Genomic DNA, 24,178 nt, shown 5'->3' with positions numbered 1-24,178 from the left:
CTGCCTCCACCACTTCCACTGGAAGCTCATTCCACACAGCTACCACTCTCTGAGTAAAGAAGTTCCCCCTCATGTTACCCCTAAACATTTGTCCCTTAATTCTCAAATCATATCCTCTTGTTTGAATCTTCCCTACTCTCAATGGAAAAAGCTTATCCAAGTCAACTCTGTCTATCCCTCTCATAATTTTAAGGACTTCTATCAAGTCCCCCCTTAACCTTCTGCGCTCCAAAGAATAAAGACCTAACTTGTTCAACCTTTTTCTGTAACTTAGGTGCTGAAACCCAGGCAACATTCTAGTAAATCTCCTCTGTACTCTCTCTATTTTGTTGACATCTTTCCTATACGTAATTTTCCCGATAGGTCACCCATTCCTTCTCTCTGGAGATGACCAACAAACTCTTCTAACTAAGGAGTTTAGGATCAGGTTCATAGTCTCAGGATATGGGATAGGACATTTAGGACTGTATTAATACCCTTTATCCTGTGGTGTACTTGATGGTAATCATGTATAGTCTTATCTTTGACTGGATAACATGCAATAAAAAGTGTATTACTGTATTTTGGTACACTTAACAATTATAAACTAAGCTAAACTTAAGAGAATTCTTTTCAGTTAGAGATGGTGAATCTAATGCCCCTGTCCCACTTAGGAAACTGAACGGAAACCTCTGGAGAGTTTGCGCCCCACACAAGGTTTCCGTGCGGTTCCCGGAGGTTGCAGGTGGTTGCCGGAGGTTGCAGGTAGTGGAAGCAGGTAGGGAGACTGACAAAAACCTCCGGGAACCTCCGGGAACCGCACGGAAACCTTGGGTGGGGCACAAAGTCTCCAGAGGTTTCCGTTCAGGTTTCCTAAGTGGGACAGGGGCATTAGGAATTCTCTATCTTGGTAAGTTTTGTCATTAAATTCATTCAAACCTGTGTTTGTAATTTCTGGTTATTAAGGAATTAAAAGACATTTGGACAGACATATGGATAGGAAGGGTTTGGAGGAACACGGGTCAAATACCGGGAAAAGGGTTTTACTTTAGTTTAGAGATAGAGTGTGGAAACACCACTGAGTCAGCACCAACCAGCGAACCCGCACATTAACACTACCCTACATACACTAGGGACAATTTACATTTATACTAAGCCAACTAACCTACAAACCTGTACGTCTTTGTAGTGTGTGAGGAAACCGAAGATCTTGAAGAAGACCCACGCAGGTTATGGAGACAACGTACAAACTCTGTACAGACATGCACCTGTAGTCAGGATCGAACCCAGGTCTCTGGAGATGCAAGGCAGTAGCTCTACCGCTTTACCACCGTGTCGCCATTAAATCTAGCTCAATATGCCAACTTGATCAGCATGGACAAGGTGGGCTGAAGGGCCTGTTTCCGTACTGTACAGCTGTATGTCTCTAAGTTAAAAAAATGGTGAAGGGGCAGAAAAGTGGTGCAAAGGTCACCCATTATCCTGATGCATGGCAGAGCAGATAGAATGTGTCATACCCTTGCTCCCATTTCTAATGTGCTTACCTTCACCAAACTCTGCATAATCAGTAAACCCAGCACCAGACTTAGTTATTTCATAAAGTCATGGCTATGTACTGAAAGTACTGAACCCCTGCAGTGATTCTTGTGACATCTACCACACGTGGTGCCTCAGGAAGGCCCTCAGCATCCATAAGGACTCATCACACCCCTGCCACGGTCTGTTTCAACTACTTCCCTCCGGCAGACGTTACAAGGCCTTCTACGCCCGAACCTCCAGACTCAGGAACAGTTTCATCCCAAGAGCTATAGCGGCTCTGAACCGGCCCTAATGAGTGCCCCCCCCCACCCACCTCCTTTGGACCGTCTCCCTCAGATGGTCACGTCAATCAATTCAGCTTGTTTATTTATGTATTGTATTTATTTACCTTTCTTGTACATCAGTGGAGCTGCACACTAAATCTCGTTGCACTGACGTGCAATGACAATAAAAGATATATTATTATTATTATTATATTATGAGCAACCTTCTATCTGAAATGAAATATTGATACACTCTTCTTATCCTGTGCTTTAACCAGCTTTAAATAATCTAGTTGAAAGGCCAGAACGATTGGGCCACACTAATAGAGATTATGCCAACAGCAGACAGAACAGTCCAGCAGTGTGGAGATTACAGTCAAACAAAGTCATGTCATAAATATTAAGCAATATCCATGAAACACTTCACAAGATTTGTATGCAGAGTTAGCAGCATCAACAATAACCACAAAACTGAACTTCTCTATTGTCTATACACAATTAAATCATAGAATTGGAGAATCACATAACATGCAAATTGGCTTTGCAGACAACTTTGTTTATTCCGACCATGATGCGTATCTATGTTAATCCCAGTGTGCCAGGCAGCATCTGTGAACAAAAGTAGCCAACACCACTACGGGTCAGGAATCCAGGCAAGCATGAGCTAATACACTTTGGAGGTCATATTCCAATAGGACACTTAGAGTAAATGCAGGGACCTTCAGCATGTTGATGTGCAGAGCAAACTTGGGGTGCAAGTCCAGAGCTCCCTGAAAATGGAGACATAGTTGGATTTCATAGTGAGGCTATAATAAGAGATGGGATGACATGTTGTAGCTGTACAAAACGTTGGTTAGGGGTAGGATTTTTGAGGGGTAGTATTTTTCTGCACAGAGGGTGATGGCTATCTAGAATGAGTTGCTTGTTGAGGTAGTAAAGGCACATAGAATTAAAATATTTAAAAGCTATTTAGACAGGTTGTTGTCTTTGGTCATTCCAGAGTAAGCCAATAAAATTTAGTCTATAGTGTTGAGATGTGTATGAAGATGGCTGTTTGAAACAGTCTAGGCTCGTAAGTTCCTTCCACACATATGACAGAGGTATATGGTTCCTGTAGCATCAGTAGTCCATGATTTTCATAATTCTCTTTTCCTATTTGTTTTCTCCATTCTAGTTTCCTCCGGTGAACGAACAATGCTTTTTGTGTTGGCAGGCACACAGGACAATGCAATGTTTGTTGTTCCCAGTGGTATGTTTCTGCCCACCATGTGCTCAGTTGTCCTCGGCCAGCTCTCCATAAAGTAGCAACTTGAGTTTTCTGTCATCGGGCATTCTTCTGATGTCTTCTGACATGTCCTGCCCACCTGATGTGTGATTCTTTCAAAAATGTGTAGATGCTAAGGAGATTTTTCTGGAACAGAATCTCTGTGTCTGGAAACTTATTTTGACATCTGACATGTTCTACCCATTCTGGTCATACAGTGTGGAAACAGGCTCTTTGGCCAACTTGCCCACGGCGATGAACATGCCCCATTTAAATTAGTGCTTGCATTTGGCCTATAACCTTTTAAACCTATCCTATCCATGTACCTGTCCAAATTTGATAGTTACGATAGTTCCTGCCTCAACTTTGGAAGTCTAGCATGGGCAGGACCTATACAGTGAATGCAAAGTCTAACATGGGCAGGATCTACGCAGTGAATGGTAAGGCTCTGGGTAGTGTTGTAGAGCAGAGGGATCTAGGAGTGCTGGTGCATAGCTCAGTGAAGGTAGAGTCGCAGGTAGATTGGATGGTCAAAAAAGCTTTTGGCCCATTGGCCTTCATCAGCCCGAGTATTGAGTATAGATGTTGGGAAGTCATGTTGCAGTTGCATAAAACACTGGTAAGAGTATTGTGTTCAGTTCTGGGCACCGTGTTATAGGAAAGATGTTGTCATGCTGGAAAGGGTACAGAAAAGATTTACGAGGAAGTTGCCAGGACTAGATGGTCTGAGCTATAGGCAGAGGTTAAGTAGCCGGGGACTCAATTCCTTGGAGAGCAGGAGGATGAGTGGTGATCATTTAGATGTGTATCAAGAGAGGAATAGATCGGGTAGATGCACAGAGTCTCTTGCCCAGAGTAATAATAATAATAATAAATTTTATTTTTATAGCGCTTTTCTAAGACTCAAAGTCGCTTTACAATAGTAACAGACAATAGCAAACGGAGAAGCGGCGAACAAACAGCGCCAGCGTCCTCTCCGTGCAGTACATAAAGAAAGAATACAGACATAACAATAATAGACATTTAATCGGAATAACATATAATCGGAATATAACAAATAATAAAGACATCACAGAGACACAAATTAAAAACAGAATTCAATCCAAAAACAGAAAATCAAAAACACAGTGTGAAGAGAGGTGAATCGAGGTGCAATTCTGGATGCCACTTTAGGGGAAGAATGTGAAGGGTTTAGTGAGGGTGCAGAAAAGATTTATCAATATGCTGCCTGGTTTAGAGAGTATTAGTTATAACAATGGGTTGGACAAAGTTGTATTGTTTCCTCTGGAGCATTAGAGGTTGAGGGGAGACCTGGTAGAAATATATAAAATTATGAGAGGCATAGATATGGTATAGACAGTAAGAATTTTTTTCCAGGCTAGAAATGTCTAAGGTTTAATGTTGAAGAGGGAATATTTAGTGTGGGGTAAGTTTTTTTACAGTGGGTGCCTGGAATATGTTAGCAGTGGAGATGGCAGCAGACACAACAGTGGCACTTTTAGATAAACACATGGATATGCAAAGAATGCAGGGCTATGGATCATATGCTAGCAGAGGAGATTAATTTTACTTGCCATCATGTCTGGCACAGGAATTCTGCGCTAAAGGGCCTGTTCCAGTCCTGTGTTGTTCAATGTTCTATAATTCACTGGGAAGTGGATGGATATTGGTCTATTTATTGCTATTGAATATAACATTCAATATATATAGCTGATATAGAATCCAGCTACTTCTGCTTTTCCATAACAATAATGCCCTCTGAGACATCATAGCAAGAACAATATGTCCTTTGCACAGGTATTGCAAGTGCTTAAAGGTCATAAAATCCAGTATAGAGGAATTTCTCGATTAAAAAAAAATCCTCAATTTCCCGCTCTTTATGAATCCACCAGCGTCAGATGTTTAGCATTGTGCCAATCAGAGTTTAATTACTTGAGTTTTTATGGTGTATTAACTTCACAGATAATTTTGATAATGTCATTTTTAATCATGAAGCTTATTTTAGGTATATATTCTGTTGTTTTTCAATCCACTGGCAAGAAATTTGATTCAGATTGGCTGGTGCTTAGAAAATAAGGAATTGAGTATGGTAAATAGCAAAACATAATTAGACAATTTTCTTTTGACCTTCCATATCTCGTATTTACATGACTAAAACTTCAAGGTAGAAAACTTCCTGCTCTGCCCCAGCAGTGAGTAAAGGGCCTGTCCCACTTGCGTGTCCTTGGCACGCAAATTATGCGACCTCGTCATCGCGTTGAGGCGCACGGGCATCGTATAGCCGCGTGGGGCCAGTTCCACTGAGAAGCGCGGAGGGGTATGGGGTTGTGCGCGACTTCGCGCGGGGCTCTGAAATTTGCGTAGCGAACAAAATCTCCGCGCGCCAACGGCCTGTCGCGAAACTGACGGCCAAGACGCTGGCGCGACGCAGCATCTCACCTTCAACAGCAGCAGAAGCAGGCAAACGATCGCCGAGCTCGGCCTGGGGCTCACAGCCGTTGCTGTCCGGATCCGCCCCCACTTCTACTCCCAGAGCGGGGACAGGAGTGGAGCTGTTCTGCTGGCGGGGAGGATTTGATGTACTTTTCGGAAGGTTTTGTTTGGTGGGGAGGAACAAAAGCAGTCAGACTTTGTAGTTCGGAGCTTTGTCGGACTGTGGAGACTTTCTTTGTTCAAATAAATCAAAATTCCTCTAATTAGTGAGGATTTGTCCGTATATCTGGAAAGTCGTAGCAGCGGCAGTGGCTGGCGGAAGGCCAAGTTGCACTTGAACTGATGGGAGCTGAGTCTGGAGTGGTGTTTGTGGTCAGTAACATCGGAAAGCTCCCTCCTACACTGACTTGCCCGGTTCAGGAGTGCTGGGTAAGAATGGCAACAGTGCCTTGGATTTCGTTGAAGCCGGGGAGGTGACGGAGACCTGGGGAACCTCCGGAAGTTCCATTTTGATGATTTAAGATTTCTATCTTATCAGGAGGAGACTGCTTCTGTTGCTTTTCCAAGAAAGCCTTCACAAGACTATTTAACTGCTGCAAAAGAGTGGAGGTGCAGCAGTTAACTAGACAGCAGAAAGACTGCTTTGATTTTAAAAGTACATACTTTGTGCGTTGTGCCACGCCCGAAAGATGGCGGCCCCTCAGAGTTATGCAGCTGTCGCATGGTCGGCAGTCTCCGAGACTGAGGCCCACGAGTTGATGGGGCGCACACATGGTGTAAAAATGTACATGCAGAGCAACCTGCCCTTCAAGGCTTTTCTAGATGCGCTGGGTGAGACCGTTGGCAAGAAAGCAATAGTCTCGGGCGCGGTGGTCAGTGGGAAGGTTGTTGTTCTACTAAAGACTGAACAGGTGGTGGCTCTGGCTCTGGAAAGGGGGGTAACAGCAGGCGGGAACTTCGCGGCGGTGGACCCATAGGGGGGTCCCGTGTTGCCGGTTATTCAGTCCAACGTTCCCACTTTAGTTCCGGATGCGCTCCTGCTCCCACATGTAAGGAAGCTGGGGGAGGTGCAGTCGGGGCTCCCCAAACTGTTGTACAGTTTTGACGATCCTGAGGTGCAGCATATATATACGTTCAAGTGTCGCGTGTATATACAGTTGGCACAGGGGATGGACACGTAGGGGAGTTTTGATGTGGAGGTGCATGATTTCTCCTATCGCGTGTTCTGGAATGCGGGCCAAATGCGTTGTGGGGCATTTTCGCAGGAATTGTCCCAGGACAGCTTCACCACGGTGGCCCGGGAAAGCACTGCTGGCCCATCTGGGGCTGCTGGTTCTACCACGATGGCCCGTGAAGGCTTTACTCCCCTACCCCCACTCCCCATCCCCCCACCGCCCCCATATCCCGTACCTATGGTGGTGGATGCCGGTGAAGTGCGTGGTGTGGATGAGGAGAGTTGGGAGCGTCAGCGGGGGAGGAAAGTCAAGAAAAAGAAGAAATACCGAGCGGGTCCCTAAGAAGACGATCACCTCCAAGCGGGACCCCTGGCAGCAGATAAACTCGTGCTCGCCTCTGAGCCCAGCCCAGGGAAGCATAAGGACCCTAGGGTCCAACGGGCGGGCTGGAGAGGTTGAGCAGGTAGACGGTAGTGTGAAGGTAGAGGCTTACGCAATGGAGCTCACCTTACCACCGCACGCCAGTGGTTGGAAGAGGAGGAGGCATGGGTCCTCCAATACAGAGAAGGGCCCTGAAGTTCAGGGGCAACCTGAAGGGGGGCCTTCCCCTCCTGTTGAGGTGGAGTACCCAGGGCACGCTTCCTCTGAGGGGGAGGATGCCTCTGAAGTGCAGGGACCACCTGAGAGTGGCGATACATTACCCTTGGGGGCTGTTCCCCCAGAGAGCGCGTCTGCTAGCTTAGTGGATGACCAGGGGCAGCCTGAAGGGGGGTGACTTGGGTGTGGAGGTGGGACCCCAGCCTGAGCTTCCCGTTGAGGCTACACGCCCAGTTGAGGGGTGTGATGCCCCACTGGTTGGGGGAGCAAGGGAGACTCCGGTAACATCGGCCCCTGAGGGCCACAGTGAGGTGATTCACCTGGTGGTGGGGGACGGGAACTCTCTGGGTGATGGTGCTAGGGCGGGTACCGTGGGTGTGGAGGAGGGCTAGGTCATTTCGGATCGTGTCCTTTGGTCGGACTCTAGACAGGCCCGCTTACTGCAAGGCCCGGAGACTTGCACCGACTTCACTGTTCCCAATCCGGTTACAGAGGGCAGTGAGAGCGTGCAGGAGACTGGCCAATTATCAGATAGCTTGCCGCAGTCAGAGGCACCGGTACCTGCCCCTGTCACTGATTCTGGGGGTGGGATGGTGACAGAGGAGGGACTGTGTGATGTGGCTGGAATGCCCACCTCACAGGGAGGGGTGAGCGAGGCGGCTGAGAGTAGCAACCTCCCGGACTCGGGCTCGGACATTGAGTGCGAGGAGGAGGGGTACGCGGAGTCCGTCAACAGTGAGTTGATGGACTGCCCCACCCGCGGGGCCCCGTGTCTCGACGTCGAAGTCAGGGAACATCGGAAGTTCTTAAAGGACACTAGAGGGAGTAGGAACGGCGGATTTGGCTGTCAACCGCTGGTCAGAACTGAGGGCGCCCATGCAGTCTTCAGAAGAAGGGGAATGAGGCGGGGCTAATAAGAAATGAGAGGCGCCAGTTCCAAGAGCTTTTTAAGGCCCTAAAGAGAGCGCAGAAGGCTGGGGGTGGCTCCACTCTTTCACCGGGTGCTGGTAAAAGATCTAGTGTACACACAAAATGAAGCTCACTATAGCCAGCCTTAATATCAATGGGGGTTTCACCATCTCTCAGTGCTCAGGGACGGGAGCTACGCGGTGAGCTTCCTGCAGGAAACACACACGGTGGCTAGTGATGAACCCACCTGGCTCCTGGAGTGGGAAGGGGGGTCTACATGAGCCATCTCAGCTCCAATTCGAGTGGAGTGGCCTTCCTGTTGGCCCCATCTTTCCAGCCGGAGATCCTCAAAGTGCAGGACATTGTACCAGGTCGTTTGCTCTATTTGCCGTGCGCTTGGATGGCGTGCCATTAAACTTCATTAATGTGTACGCCCCCAAGATCGGCGCAATGCAGACACGCTTAACAATGGAAGTGACCACGTTGTTGAACAAATCGACCGTGGGGAGTGTGTTTTCCTTGGGGGAGATTTTAATTGTACCCTCGAGGCGAGTGATCGCTCTGGCGTTCAGCGTGACCCGGCTGCAGTAAAGACTTTAAGGGAGATGGTGGACTCTTTTGAGCTGGTAGAGGCTTGGCGGAATTTCCATCCCGACTCTAACGCCTTCACGTACAGGTTTGAGGATGGTGGTTCCCGTATTGACCGTTTATACGCGTCCAAGGCCTAGGTCTCCTGTGTTTCGGTGGCCTCCATGCGACCGGCGCCATGCTCGGACCATTGCCTGGTGCGAGTGGATTTTATACCGAGGCGCACACGGGCTGGGTCCGCGTACTGGCATTTTAATAACCAGCTGCTGGAGGATCGCCGATTCCGGGATTCCTTCAGGCAGTTCTGGGCGAGGTGGAGGGAGAGGCAGGGGCGTTTCCTTTCCCTAAGGCAGTGGTGGGATGTGGGGAAGGCCTACATACATCTGTTTTGCCAGGACTACGTGAGGGGGTCGACCAAGGGGCGGGACTCAGAGATGGGACAGCTTGAGAGAGAGTTGCTCGACTCGGAGTCTCGTCTGGATCAGACTGGTGGGGCTTCGTGTGTGTGGGAGAGGTAGCAGGAGAAGAAGGGAGCACTGAGGGACTTGCAGCTTAGGAGATCCCGGGGTGTGTATGTAAGGTCGCGAGTCCAGATGTTGCACGATCTGGGCCGCGCCTCCCCCTTTTTCTTTTCGCTGGAGAAGGGGCGAGGAGCCCGCAGGCAGCTTGTTGAGTTGCTTGTGGATGATGGCTTCTCTGTCACGGATCCAGAGAGCATTGGTGCCTCGGCTCGGTCTTTCTACAGGACTCTGTTCTCGGCGTGCACATCGAGTGGGGAGGCACAAGAGGTCCTGTGGGAGGGCTTATCCGCTGTGTGCAATGATGTGGCTGAACACCTGGATGATCCCCTAACTCTGGAGGAACTGAGTGCTACCCTGCATCAGCTCGGGGGGGGGGGGGGGGGGGGGGGCAAGTCTCCATGGCTAGATGGGTTGACTGTGGAGTACCTTAGAGCCCTCTGGGATGTCCTGGTGGGTGGCTACAATACAATACAATACAGTACAATACAATACGGTTTCATTCGTCACATTGCACATAAAGTGCAAGTGAAATGAATTTGCCAGCAGCGGTACAATGATAAAGAACACACACAAAAACACACTAAAAATTTACACAAACATCCACCACAGCATTCATCACTGTAGTGGAAGGCACAAAATTTGTCCAGTCCTCCTCCATTTTCCCCCGTGGTCAGGACCTCAACCCTCCGCAGCCGTCGCTGCGGGCGTCCAGATGTACAGACAGGTAAAAGTCCAGGTAAGTAATTTTGGTTGTCGGGTGTCTGCAGCGCCATTGTTTGCCTTGCCTTGGCTTTTAAAATCGTTGCAACAGTTGGATGCCTGCCCAAGCATCCATACGGCCCACAATGTCTATAGTAGCCCTCTGGAAACCAGTACCTTCAGCCCGGAACACCCATACTAGCGCAACAGACAGCCCCCCACCCACTGGCGAGCAATATTGGAATTGGTGGAGGTGGAATATTGCGTTGGTGACCAGCCCTCCCGTGTGATGCTGGGACCCAACGGGTCCCACTTAGTAACTAATAAAATTTAGATTTCGATACCCCGAGAACATGGATTGTAAAAAGAACAGTAAAATAGTCAAAACAGTTCAACCAGACTAAAGTGCAGACGTGACCATCCGAGGGAAACAGTCCAGGGGGGTGTGGGGGGCACTCAGCAGGGCCGGTTCAGAGCCGCTATAGCTCTGGGAATGAAGCTGTTCCTGAGTCTGGAGGTTCGGGCGTAGAAGGCCTTGTAACGTCTGCCGGAGGGAAGTAGTTCGAACAGTCCATTACAAGGGTGTGAGGAGTCTTTATGGATGCTGACGGCCTTCCTGAGATACCGTGTGTGGTAGATGCCCCCCAAGGCTGGTAGCTGTGTCCCAATAATCTTCTGCGCTCTGTGGACGACGCGCTGAAGAGCTCTCCTATCCGCCTCCGTGCAGCTGAGATACCACACAGAGATGCCACACGTTAATGTGCTCTCTGTGGTGCAGCGGTAGAAGGTTGTCAGCAGCTGTTGGGGCAGACCAGTCTTTTTTAATGTCCTCAGGAAGAACAGTCATTGCTGTGCCTTCTTGACCAACGCAGCGGTGTTGGTGGACCATGTGAGGTCCTATGAAATGTAAGTACCCAGAAACTTAAAGCTGGACACTCTCTCCACACTGTCCCCAAAATTGGGGCGTATTCTCCATTATGTGACCTCCTGAAGTCAATAATCAGTTCCTTGGTCTTGGAGGTGTTTAGTGACGTTGTTATGTGCGCATCAGTCCGCCAGGTTCTGCACCTCCGCTCTGTATTTTGATTCATCACCGTTGGTGATCAGCCCAATCACTGTTGTGTCGTCTGCAAACTTGACGATGGTGTTGGTGTCGAATGCAGGAACACAGTCATATGTGAAGAGGGAGTAGAGCATGGGGCTCAGTGCACAGCCCTGTGATGTGCCGGTGCTCAGGGTGATAGTGGAGGACAGGTGTGGGCCCAATCTCACTGCCTGCGGTCGCTCCATCAGAAAATTCAGGATCCAATCGCATATCGGCGAGCTGAGGCCTAGCTGGTGTAGTTTGGTGGTGAGCTTGGTGGGGATGACCGTATTGAATGCCGAGCTATAGTCTATGAAGAGCATCCTCACTGGAGTCAATTATTAAAGAGGTAATAATGGGGCATTTGGATAGCAGTAAAAGGATTAGTCCAAGTCAACATGGATTTATGAAAGGGAAATCATGCTTGACTAATCTTCTGGAATTTTTTGAGGATGTGACAAGTAAAATGGATGAAAGGGTGCCAGTGGATGTAGTGTATCTAGACTTTCAGAAAGCCTTTGATAAGGTCCCGCACGGAAGACTGGTGACTAAAATTAGAGCACATGGTATTGGGGTTAGAGTGTTGACATGGATAGAAAATTGGTTGGCAGACCGGAAGCAAAGAGTAGGAGTGAACGGGTCATTTTCAGAATGGCAGGCAGTGGCGAGTGGAGTGCCGCAAGACTCGGTGTTGGGGCCGCAACTGTTACCATATATATTAATGATTTGAAGAGGGAATTAGGAGCAACACTAGCAAGTTTGCGGATGACACAAAGCTGGGTGGCAGTGTGAACTGTGAAGAGGATGTTAGGAGGTTGCAGGGTGACCTGGACAGGTTGAGTGAGTGGGCAGATGCATGGCAGATGCAGTATAATAAAGATAAATGTGAGTTTATCCACTTTGGTGGCAAAAACAAGGGGGCAGATTATTATCTCAATGGGTTTAGGTTAGGTAAGGGGGAGGTACAGCGAGACCTGGGTGTCCTTGTGCCGGTCACTGAAAGTTGGCGTGCAGGTACAGCAGGCAGTGAAGAAAGCTAATGGAATGTTGGCCTTCATAACAAGAGGATTTCAGTATAGGAGTAAAGAGGTTCTTCTGCAGTTGTGTAGAGCTCTGGTGAGACCATATCTGGAGTATTGTGTACAGTTTTGGTCTCCTAATTTGAGGAAGGACATCCTTGTGATTGAGGCAGTGCAGCATAGGTTCACGAGATTGATCCCTGTGATGGCGGGACTGTCATATGAGGAAAGATTGAAAAGACTAGGCTTGTATTCACTGGAGTTTAGAAGGATGAGGGGATATATTATAGAAACATATAAAATTATAAAAGAACTGGACAAGTTAGATGCAGGAAAAATGTTCCCAATGTTGGGCGAGTCCAGAACCAGGGGCCACAGTCTTAGAATAAAGGGGAGGCCAAATCACTGGATGGTCAAAGACTGAGGTGAGAAAAAACATTTTCACCCAGAGAGTTGTGAATTTGTGGAATTCCCTGCCACAGAGGGCAGTGGAGGCCAAATCACTGAATGGATTTAAGAGAGAGTTAGATAGATTTCCAGGTGCTAGTGGAATCAAGGGATATGGGGAGAAGGGAGGCACGGGTTATTGATTGGGGACGATCAGCCTTGATCACAATAAGTGGCGGTGCTGGCTCGAAGGGCCGAATGGCCTCCTCCTGCACCTATTTTCTATGTTTCTATGTTTCTAATTTACTCCATTTCTGTAATTTAAGTCACCCGATTGATCCATATATAATTCAGAGAATGCTCTAAAAACTCATCTGCTCCTTCTCCCCCTTTTGGTCTTACATCTAATATACTGGCCAAATCTATTGGTTTCTGAAGGGTGTTTGCAAGGGCTGTTAAAACAGCTTCCTCCCTTGCTCCATTGTCCGCTATTATATTTGCAAGAGCTTCATGCGACGGATGTCCTAAATTCGTTAGGAATCTGGTATGCTCACTTGGGGTAATTATTTGCTGGATCACCGCCCATAAATCAGCATGATAAACGCGCATTGTTGTTCTTAAGTGATCCACAAAAGAAGCGGGAAATTTTCTACAATTGTTTACTTGACTTAAAATAGCCATCATCTCGTAAGGCTTCTATGGGGTATAGACACTAATTGTACAGGGATTATTTGTACTAATTGCATTGGTTGGATCAAAAGAAGGATTAGTCATTTCCCTTACAGGGAACTGTCTAAGGGTTGTTTGGTTAGCTTCAGGATTTACCTCAGCCTCTTCAATTATGGTCTCACACCCAGACGTATCTTCCCCTTCACCAGGGCGTTCACGGTACTTTCTAAAATATTTCCTTCCTTCCTTAACTGCTCATTCAATTTGTCTAGGGGTATGCTCTTCTTTCTCCGTAACTGATTTAATCTTTTTCCTAGTCTGGCTTCTGGTACCGTGAACTCTAGGATTGTCTGTAATGGACGGAGCGGTCAGCGTTAAAGAAGTTTGTGCCCTGGGTTTTGATTGTCTATTCCCGTTACGAGCTCTGCAATGTGCATCTAAGGTATTGGGATCGTAAGATGAATAAGGTGGTGGACGTGAATTTCTAGTTCTAAGGCTCTCCCAGTCTTCTAAATAATCATTGTCATCCCCCTCATAACCAGTGCCAACCATCGGATCCTCGGTCTTAAAACTTATGGATGTTAATCTTTCTGCGAAAGATTTCCTTCTTCCTTTATCCTTAATACACTCAGGCTCTTCCCTTAGGCTACCTGGAGGTTCAAATGCTTCAGTATCTTCTAATTTTTCCCCCCGCTTCCTTCCATCTTGCCATTCTTTCCTCCGCTCTAATCGCTTTCTGTTCCTCATAATAATTTCTCCACAATTCAATTAATTCCTTTGCCTCTGTATTATCGCTGCACTGCCATATAATCTGCTCAATGTATTTTAATCTCTATACTGTATCTATGCCACCTTAGGGCCATAATTTGCTGCCTAATTCTCTATTTAACGATCCGGAAAGCATTCTCAATCGATCAGCTTTTTGTGGAAATTCACTGCATATTTCTTGTAAAGGACTTTCCGAGTCAATAGACAATAGATAATAGGTGCAGGAGTGGGCCATTTGGCCCTTCGAGCCAGCACCGCCATTCAATGTGATCATGGCTGATCATCCCCAATCAGTACCCCGTTCCTGCCTTTTCCCCATATCCCCTGACTCCGCTATCTTTAAGAGCCCTATCCAGCTCTCTCTTGAAAGCATCCAGAGAACCTGCCTCCACCACCCTCTGAGGCAGAGAATTCCACAGACTCACAACTCTCTGTGAGAAAAGGTGTTTCCTCGTCTCTGTTCTAAATGGCTTACCCCTTATTCTTAAACTGTGCCCCCTAGTTCTGGACACCCCCAACATCGGGAACATGTTTCCTGCTTCCAGCGTGTCCAAACCCTTAACAATCTTATATGTTTCAATAAGATTGCCTCTCATCCTTCTAAACTCCAGAGTGTACAAGCCCAGCTGCTTAATTCTCTCAGCATATGACAGTCCCGCCATCCCGGGAATCATTGTAAACCTACGCTGCACTCCCTCAATAGCAAGAATGTCTATTAAACGTCATCTGCCATGCATCCGCCCACACCCCCAACCTGTCCAAGTCACCCTGCATTCTCATAGCATCCTCCTCACAGTTCACACTGCCACCCAGCTTTGTGTCATCTGCAAATTTGCTAATGTTACTTTGGATCCCTTCATCCAAATCATTGATGTACAGTATATTGTAAATAGCTGCGGTCCCAGCACCGAGCCTTGCGGTACTCCACTAGTCACTGCCTGCCATTCAGAAAAGGATCCCTTAATCCACACTCTCTGTTTCCTGTCTGCCAACCAATTTTTTATCCATGTCAGCACTCCACCCCCAATATCATGTGCCCCATTTTGCCCACTAATTTCCTCTGTGGGACCTTATCAAATGCTTTCTGAAAGTCCAAGTACACTACATCCACAGGCTCTCCCTTGTCCATTTTCCTAGTTACATCTTCAAAAAATTCCAGAAGATTAGTCAAGCATGATTTCCCCTTCGGAAATCCATGCTGACTTGGACCAATCCTGTTACTGCTATCCAAATGTCTATATCATGAAGATTGATTGAGTCCACCTTTGTGAAGATTGAGCCAAAGTACCTGTTCAACTCACCTGCCATTTCCTTGTTCCCCATAATATATTCACCTTTTTGATTCTTCAAGGGTCCAACTTTGGTCTTAATTATTTTTTTTCTCTTCACATACCTAAAGAAGCTTTTACTATCCTGCTTTATATTCTTGGCTAGCTTACCTTCGTACCTCATCTTTTCTTCCCGTATTGTCTTTTTAGTTATCTTCTGTTGCTCTTTAAACATTACCCAATCCTCTTGCTTCCCGCTCATCTTTGCTACGTTGTACTTCTTCTTTTTTATTTTTATACTGTCCCTGACGTCCCTTGACAGCCACAGTCGCCCTTAATCCCCTTGGAATCTTTCTTCCTCCAAGAATGAATTGATCCTGCACCTTCTGTATTATTCCTAGAAATACCTGCCATTTTTGTTCCACTGTCATCCCTGCTAGTGTATTTTTCCAGTCAACTTTGGCCAGCCCCTCCCTCATGGCCCCAGAGTCCCCTTTATTCAACTGTAACACTGACACCTCCGATCTACCCATCTCCCTCTCCAATTGTAGATTAAACCTGACCATGTTATGGTCCCTACTTCCTAATGGCTCATTAACCTCGAGGTCCTTTATCAAATCCGGTTCATTACACAACACTAAATCCAGAATTGCCTTCTCCCTGGTAGGCTCCAATACAAGCTGCTCTATGAATCCATCATGAAGGCACTCTAAAATGTCCCTTTCTTGGGGTCCAGTACCAACCTGATTTTCCCAGTCTACCTGCATGTTGAAATCTCCCATAATAACTACAGCATTACTTTTGCTACATGCCAATTTTAACTCCGTCAGCGATCATATCTTTATTTGTGAGGTTCCCCATTCTGTTGGATATGGAAGCAACTCTAAAACCACTCGCACCTCTTAACAATTTCCCTTTCTAATTTCGAAATTACCAAAGTTGTTTTAAACAATATTCAAATCAAAATGCTCCAGGAATCAACCAATCACACTCACACACGTTCTCGCAGCCCGTCTCCTATCCCCGATCTTAATCTGAACACATGCAAATAAACTCCAAACACGTGAGCAAAATTAAACAAAGAATAGGAATTAGTCCACTTATTAGAAGTATACCTAACCACACTTCTGCATAAATCACAAACATTCACTTATTACGACTGTAAATCACATCTAATAAATCCTCCTTGTGGCGCAGTCGGTCAGCGGAACGACACCTCCCCCGACACAGCAATCGAAAGAGTACAGTCCCTGATCGAACCACGACTCAGATTATCACAATACTACACTCTAAATAATCACAAATATTTAACAGGCACACCTTTACTTCAAGTATCTAAACCCGTAAACACTCTCACACGCAGCAATACAAACAACAGTCCGCGAACTTAACATGATCTAAATCTTGGCTTCTAAATCTTAATACACTAAGTTTATTTACGTACACAGAATATTTACAATTCGGATCAGATAACAAAACAGAAAGCTAGATTTTTACAATTTACAAAATGATTTAAAGCACTAGCTCACAGTTCATAAACACTCGATCTTGACGCCACGTCACGCTGTTATCACTCAGTAAACCTCTCTCTCTGCTACCGAAGATTTTCCCCTTCCTAGGTTACACTTTCTTGAGGGGTACTACTCCTTAAATGACTACTTTTCCTCCCGAATGTTACTATCCCTGTGCAAAGACTGGACTTCTATGGGGGGTCCTCTATATGAAGAAAGACTGGATAGACTCAGCTTGTACTCGCTAGAATTTAGAAGATTGGGGGGATCTTATAGAAACTTACAAAATTCTTAAAGGGTCGGACAGGCTAGTTGCAGGAAGATTGTTCCCGATGTTAGGGAAGTCCAGAACAAGGGGTCACAGTTTAAGGATAAAGGGGAAATCATTTAGGACTGAGATGAGAAAAACATTTTTTACACAGAGAGTGGTGAATCTGTGGAATTCTCTGCCATATAATGTAGTTGAGGCCAGTTCATTGGCTATATTTAAGAGGGAGTTAGATGTGGCCCTTGTGGCTAAAGGGATCAGGGGGTATGGAGAGAAAGCAGGTACAGGATACTGAGTTGGATGATCAGCCATGATCATATTGAATGGCGGTGCAGGCTCGAAGGGCCGAATGGCCTACTCCTGCACCTATTTTCTAAGTTTCTATGTTTCTATCCCTCCTCTCTAAGTTCTACAGAATTACACGCACCCTTCGCTATTTGGATTACTTTTTTCCAAGTAAACAGGTTCTCGTCACTCAGGTACTCTTCGCTATCAGGTACTAGTCAACAATCGACCAGAGGATTACTATTCACTGTTGATCAGCCGCTATTCGGAATCAATCACTGACATGAACCAACTCCAAAGTTCTATCTACAGGAATTCGAATTCTACCTTACGGGCAGAACTTGAATGTGAAATTCTATATTTGGAAATTTGACTTGTTCTCGAACTCCTAATTTTAGTGCATATCCCTCCTCATACGCAGGCACTATAATCGAACTAAAATTGCCCAATTAAATTCTTGAATGGACTAGAGTATTCCGGCCAATCTATACTCTGACCACCGAGCCCAGTACCTTTACGAGATTCCTCGTCCGAAACTCCAGGGAGAGACTCAGACACGTGGGGCACTGGGGTTCATCGCCTAGCCACTTCGCGCTGGCAGTAATCGATGCCGATTTTCAGAGCGCACCTTTCCAATTCCCGCTCCTGGCAAAGATCCGATTGATACGTAGGTTAGATCTGTATTTCAATACCCCACCAATTGGATACCAAATCTAACCTTGGGCCACTCCTCGCCCAATGATGCGCATCAGGCTCTCGTTAAAGTGGCTGCAATCTGCCAACTATGACCAAGTTATGGGCCACTCCAAGCCCGGTTTAATGGGCCCCAAACCCAAAGGAGTACTAACCCCCCCCTCCCCCCCCGTGCTTGCTAGACTCTATTCTAATGATCTCAATTCGACCCTTTCCCAAGCCCACAAATGATCGATCCACTCCGACAGACGAAGTACCGAAAACCAATGCGAGAACCGTACAGTGGGCCCGATTTCTGCACTCGCGATCAAATCAGCTCAACACCCTTGATTTCAAACTTGTGTTTGGGGGTCTGTTGAGATCCCGGATGAGCCCCCAATGTAAATTGCTCGTTCTAAGCGTCCCCCCCCCCCCAGTCTAGTTTCATTCAAAAGCCACTGAATCAAGCACGATCAACTAATCTTTATTTTGACAAAACACAATTACAGTTCCCACCACTGTGCCTAACCACCGTGGGTTCGATCCTTGTATCTGCCTGTTCAAGCCCTCTAGGCCTGACTCAAACAGAGACACTCCCGAAGGTCATGCAGTCCTAAGCACTCTCCCAAAAGATCGACACAGGACCTCGTGCAGCGGACTTTTATAGAGGGGCCGAACCACATGGGGGTGGTCTCTTAGCAATCCAAATACAGATATCGATTAACCCCATGCATAACAGACATTTCCCTAAACCAATAATACAGTGGCTAATACATTGTATAAGTAAGAAAGCTCTAGAAGGAAGCAAACAAGAACAAACATTGAAACATGTGCCCTGAGATTCAAACAGTTTCTCCAAGACTCAACAGTTCGACAAATCATCGATTAATAGGATGACCATCTTGCAACATTATTTATACTATTTACAATGCTTTTGCAGCGATCCAATAGAAATGATGCATTTAAGGTTCACCTGCAAAATTGCTATACATGTTATCAATTTAAGAAAAACAGGGAGAACACCTGGATCCCTCACGATCCTGCATACCAGTCTGAGACTGGCTGGTGCCAATTAAAGCCTGTAAAGTTCAGCTGACAAGGGTTAAACAATCCTCCATTTTATGGCGTCTTTAATTTAGCCAATATTAATATTGCCAATCACCATAGATCCTATGAAGATTAATCTTCTTGATCAGCTTTCCATAAGGACCTTGTCCAATGCCACCCTGTAAAGGCAACATCCTCTGCCCTACACTCGAGAATCATCTTCGTCACTTCCTCAAAAAATCCAATCAGTTTGTTCGAGCTGACCCTAATTAGCCCATTTCCTTCCAAGTTTGTGTAAATCCTACCCAGAAGAATCCTCTCCAGTACCCTCATTCTGCAGCAAGGACTTTCAGAGATCACTTGGTCAATGGTCAAGTATACAGGTACAGTCAAATACAACTCAGTAATAATAATAATAATAATAAATTTTATTTAATGGGCGCCTTTCAGACATCTCAAGGACACCTTACATAGATTAATTGGAATAAAAACATATAATCAGAATAAAATAAATAATAAAGACATCACAGAGACACAAATTAAAAACAGAATTCAATCCAAAAACAGAAAATCAAAAACACAATGTGAAGAGAGAGCAGCGGCAGCCAAAGCGCGCCAGCGTCCACTCTCCCTTCACGGCAGCCATCTTGGACACAGACTTACAGGATTACAATAGACAAAAAAATCATCCCCCCACAGTGGATAGCACTGTGGGGGAAGGCACAATGTCCAGTCCCCACCCCAAGTTCACCCCAAAGTCAGGCCTATTGAGGCCACCGCAATTGCCTCTATGGAGGCCCGATGTTCCTGGCCGTTCTCACCGGGTGGTCTTGCCCCGGCGTCGGGAGAGTCCTCTCGGCGGCTGGGCCACCTGGGACGGCCGCTTCCTGGTTGGAGACCGCGGCTGCCGAAGCCGATAAGGCCGCGCCGGTTTGGAGCTCCCAGGCTCCCGAAGTTAAAGTCTGCGCCGCCTCTCCGCACCCCGCCTCTCCGCTCCGCAGACCCGCAGCCTGGAGATGTTGCTCTCAGTGGTCCAGCTCACCAGAGCTCCAGCGCGTCGCTCCAGCGCGGCGACCCAGGCAAGGCATCGCCCGCTCCACTCCGCTCCACGATAGCGCTCCAGCGCTGTGCCGCCACCGAGGCCGAGGTGCTGGGCGGTCCCCGCCAGGAAACGGCGCTCCAAGCCCGCTGGTAGGCCACGAGGACGGGTCGACGGGCAGCCCGGAGAAAAAGCTGCCACACCGACCAGGTAGGGTCCTAGAAATAAAGTTTACACCTACCCCCCACATTAAAAAGTCCATATCCCCATATCCCCTACAAACAAAAAACAGGACTCACTAAAAACTATAAAAAAAAAAAAAAAAAATTAAAACGGACGGCTGCTGGCTAGCAGCCGTTCACCAAAATGGCTACTCCTCCCTTACCTTACCGGTAAGACTATCCCCGTACATAAGCACAATCACCTTAGTTAGTACAGTATGCACAGAGCAACCCACTGAGTCCATATGCAGGAGGCGCCATTTTACAGTCCCAGCTGCAGCTGATCACAAAGGCATTTGCCGCCGTCACCTCCACTCCGGTCCCTGTGACTGATGTCCCTCTTCAGCCCTCATTCCCCAGGGAGTGCATCCTGCAGCCAACCTCGAGTGTGCAGAAGATAAAACACCTGGCTCCGGTTCTTCTTACCAGGCCTTTTTCCAGCGTCCGCTATCATTGCTGTCTCCTTCCACTTCCTCTCCAATTCCTGATCCACGGAGTGTGCAGGGGCCAGGCCCAGCAGCCTTCCCTCTCCGAGGGAGGCGGGCCTGCAGTTGGGATGCCAGGCATGGCTCGTCAGGCTGCTGGGCGGAGCCCCAGGCTGCTGCAGGGCCTCCACTGGCTCTCTCCACTGTCGAGGCCTTGCACTGCTTCCCGCCAGTGCTCTCCTTACTGGTCCACTGTCCGACTTCCTCCTCACGTGTGAGCAGAAGCTGGACCCGGCGGGAACCTCTCAGGCTGGTTCTCGTTACTGCGGCAGCGGGTAAGGTCTAGAGGCAACCTTCTGCTGTACGGCCCATTGGGAGGAGACCATTACTTGGGGCACTACTGTTAGTTTATTACTTGGGGTTTACTACTATTTTGATTGTACCCTCGTCGTTATTTGAATAAATGCACCCTTTTTCCTCCAAACATTCTTCTCCATGCGTTGATCTGTATCCCCCTGTGACCTGCATTCTCCATGAATTGCCTCCTCTTTGATGTTGAGGTGAATTAGTCACGTGTTGTACTGTGGCAAAAGCTTTGCTGAAATCAAAGTATAGACCACAAAATTGAAATACTAATGCTAGTTGGAGTCACTTCAATTCTGAATATTTCTCCCTTTAGGCATTAATAGGCCAGAATGAAAAGGATCAGACTGCATGTCAGTAAGTGATAAATACCGGGCACATTGCTTAGCAATGTTACAAAATTTTGAGATTTTAAAAATGAAGTCTGTAATTTATCCCATCAGATAAAGCATAACAAGAAGTTTAATATGACGTCTAATTCGCTTTCATATATTCAGTATTAAAAAAAGTTATAGCCATTTTCATACTCAGAAATGAGCATCTTGTTCCATATTGCTTTTCCATTGATTTTATACAAAAGCTGTGAACGAGGACAGTCAAAAGCAAAGATCATAGAGGAACAAGATAGACCACTCCTCCGAAATCCAATGGACTGACGTGTAGTACGTGACGAAACGTCACGGCCGCCATTTCTTAATGCGACACGCGACTTCCGGTATGCCACCCGCTGAGATCCAAAGCAAAGATTATAGAGCTCCTCTATAATCTTTGATCCAAAGCAAAGATCCTCGAGTATCTTGTAGCGGGAAAAGCCCCCTCTGCGTGGTTTCCCTTGCATTGTATTGTGCAGTTTCCCTTGTATTGCTTTAACACACACTGCACAAAATTAAATTTAACGTATCTATATTTTATATATTTATATGAATGTGTGTCTGTGTGTGAGAGGCAAGTTAGAGATAATAAAGTTTATTCTCATGGATCAGAAGCAACTTTGATTTAAATCATCACTATTAATTCATTTGTCTTGTAAGATGATGTGCATAAACCATAAAGGCAATTATATATATAATTATATAGTAATAATAAATATATGCATATATATATATATATTTATACACATACATATATATACACATACATATATACATATACACATACATACACACGTATACACATACATATGCACACATACATATGGATACATTTATATGCATACATACACACATATATAAACATATATATACATACATATATACACACATATACATATACATGCATATATACACATACATGCATATATACACATACATATATATTTATACATATGATCATTTTCCAACGATCAATAGATTTACGATCAGTTCCTGTGGATTGGAGGGTAGCTAATGCTATCCCACTTTTCAAGAAAGGAGTGTGAGAGAAAACAGGGAATTACAGACCAGTTAGCCCGACTTTGGTGGTGTGAAAGATGCTGGAGTCAATTATTAAAGATGTAATAATGGAGCATTTGGATAGCAGTAAAAGAATTAGTCCAAGTCAACATGGATTTATGAAAGGGAAATCATGTTTGACTAAACTTCTGGATTTTTTTGCCGCAAGGCTTGGTGTTAGGGCCGCAACTGTTTACCTTATATATTAATGATTTGGAAAAGGGAATTAGGAGCAAAACTAATGCATACATACCTACATATTTAAATTCATCTGATAAGTTGGTCAAATAACATGGGCACCTTCTTGCTTTTTTTGAGACATGGATTTTTTAAATGTGAATGTCTCATAGCAACACATTTGTGGGTCAGCAGTATTTTGTACCAACCCCCACAATTTCAAATAATTCTAAATTGAACTTCTTAAACAAGGAAAACAATTTTTATTTACATCATTTTGTGTGGGTGTCAAGGTGGCTGTGTTGACTGTAATTATGAGACTGCCGGGCAGTATCACTGTGAATGGCGGTGGCTGTGTGTTTTAATGCAAGTGTGAAAAGGAGAGTAAATTTAAAGAGACAATGTGAGACCCATCAGGGTTTCATCCAAGAACCAATTTAAAGGCAAGGTTCCATCAATTACAGTATTTTAATTGAAAATCTTACTCTTAATATTCTTCCTAATTAGGCTTTTTGTGTTCCCTCTTGAACTTTGTGTCTCCCAGAGCCTCTGGGGAGGTTCTGGAGATACAATGATCCAATCTTGAGGCAAATAACCATCTTTAAAACTGGCATTGCCTCTGCCTTTAATTCTACATTCTCCGAGGATGCTGGATGCCGCGACAATCTCTTGCAACAAGTACAGAAAGGCAGTCAACTGCAAAAAGATCAAAGAGAGGAAAGAGTATGGAAGGGAAAGGCTTTTCAGAATCAGAATCAGATTTTATTTGCCAAGTATGTTTTGCAACATACGAGGAATTTCATTGGCCAGGTCAGTCATACAATTAAAAGCAACAGCACTCAAAAACACATTTTAATACGGACATTCACCAGTGACTCCTACACATTCCTCACTGTGATGGAAGGCAAAATAAAGTTCAAGTCCCTTCCTTTTGTTCTTCCTCGGTCGGGGGCCTCAAGCCCCCCGTTCAAACTCCGTTCAATGGTGAACTCCTCTTGGTCTCCAGGCCTATAGTGCTGCACAAATCACTGCACCACATGCATCTATTTATTCCCTTTTCACATGGTTCATGCAGCTGGATATTAACTTGCCGACATGGAAAGAGATGCAGTGAGCATTCAATAGTTCAGACGTCTGGGTGAATTAAGGGGCTGCTTGATGGGCTGAGGGTAATCGAGATTGTATGATTGTCATTCTTTTGGAAGAACTGATGGAAGTTCTTTTGGAAAAGCTGATGAATTGACTACGAGATGAGCTGGTGGGCTCGAGGATTGATGGATGAGTGTTCTAGAAACATAGAAAATAGGTGCAGGAGGAGGCCATTTGGCCCTTCGAGCCAGCACCGCCATTCATTGTGATCATGGCTGATCAGCCGTAATCGATAACCCGTGCCTGCCTTCTCCCCATATCCCTTGATTCCACTAGCCCCTAGAGATCTATCTAACTCTCTCTTAAATCCACCCAGTGATTTGGCCTCCACTGCCCTCTGTGGCAGGGAATTCCACAAATTCACAACTCTCTGGGTGAAAAAGTTTTTTCTCACCTGTCTTAAATGGCCTCCCCTTTGTTCTAAGACTG

The sequence above is a fragment of the Amblyraja radiata genome, chromosome 3, assembly GCF_010909765.2.
Source record: "Amblyraja radiata isolate CabotCenter1 chromosome 3, sAmbRad1.1.pri, whole genome shotgun sequence".
NCBI lineage: Eukaryota > Metazoa > Chordata > Chondrichthyes > Rajiformes > Rajidae > Amblyraja > Amblyraja radiata.
The sequence above is the reverse complement of the archived record's forward strand: the minus strand, read 5'-3'. Positions refer to the sequence as shown.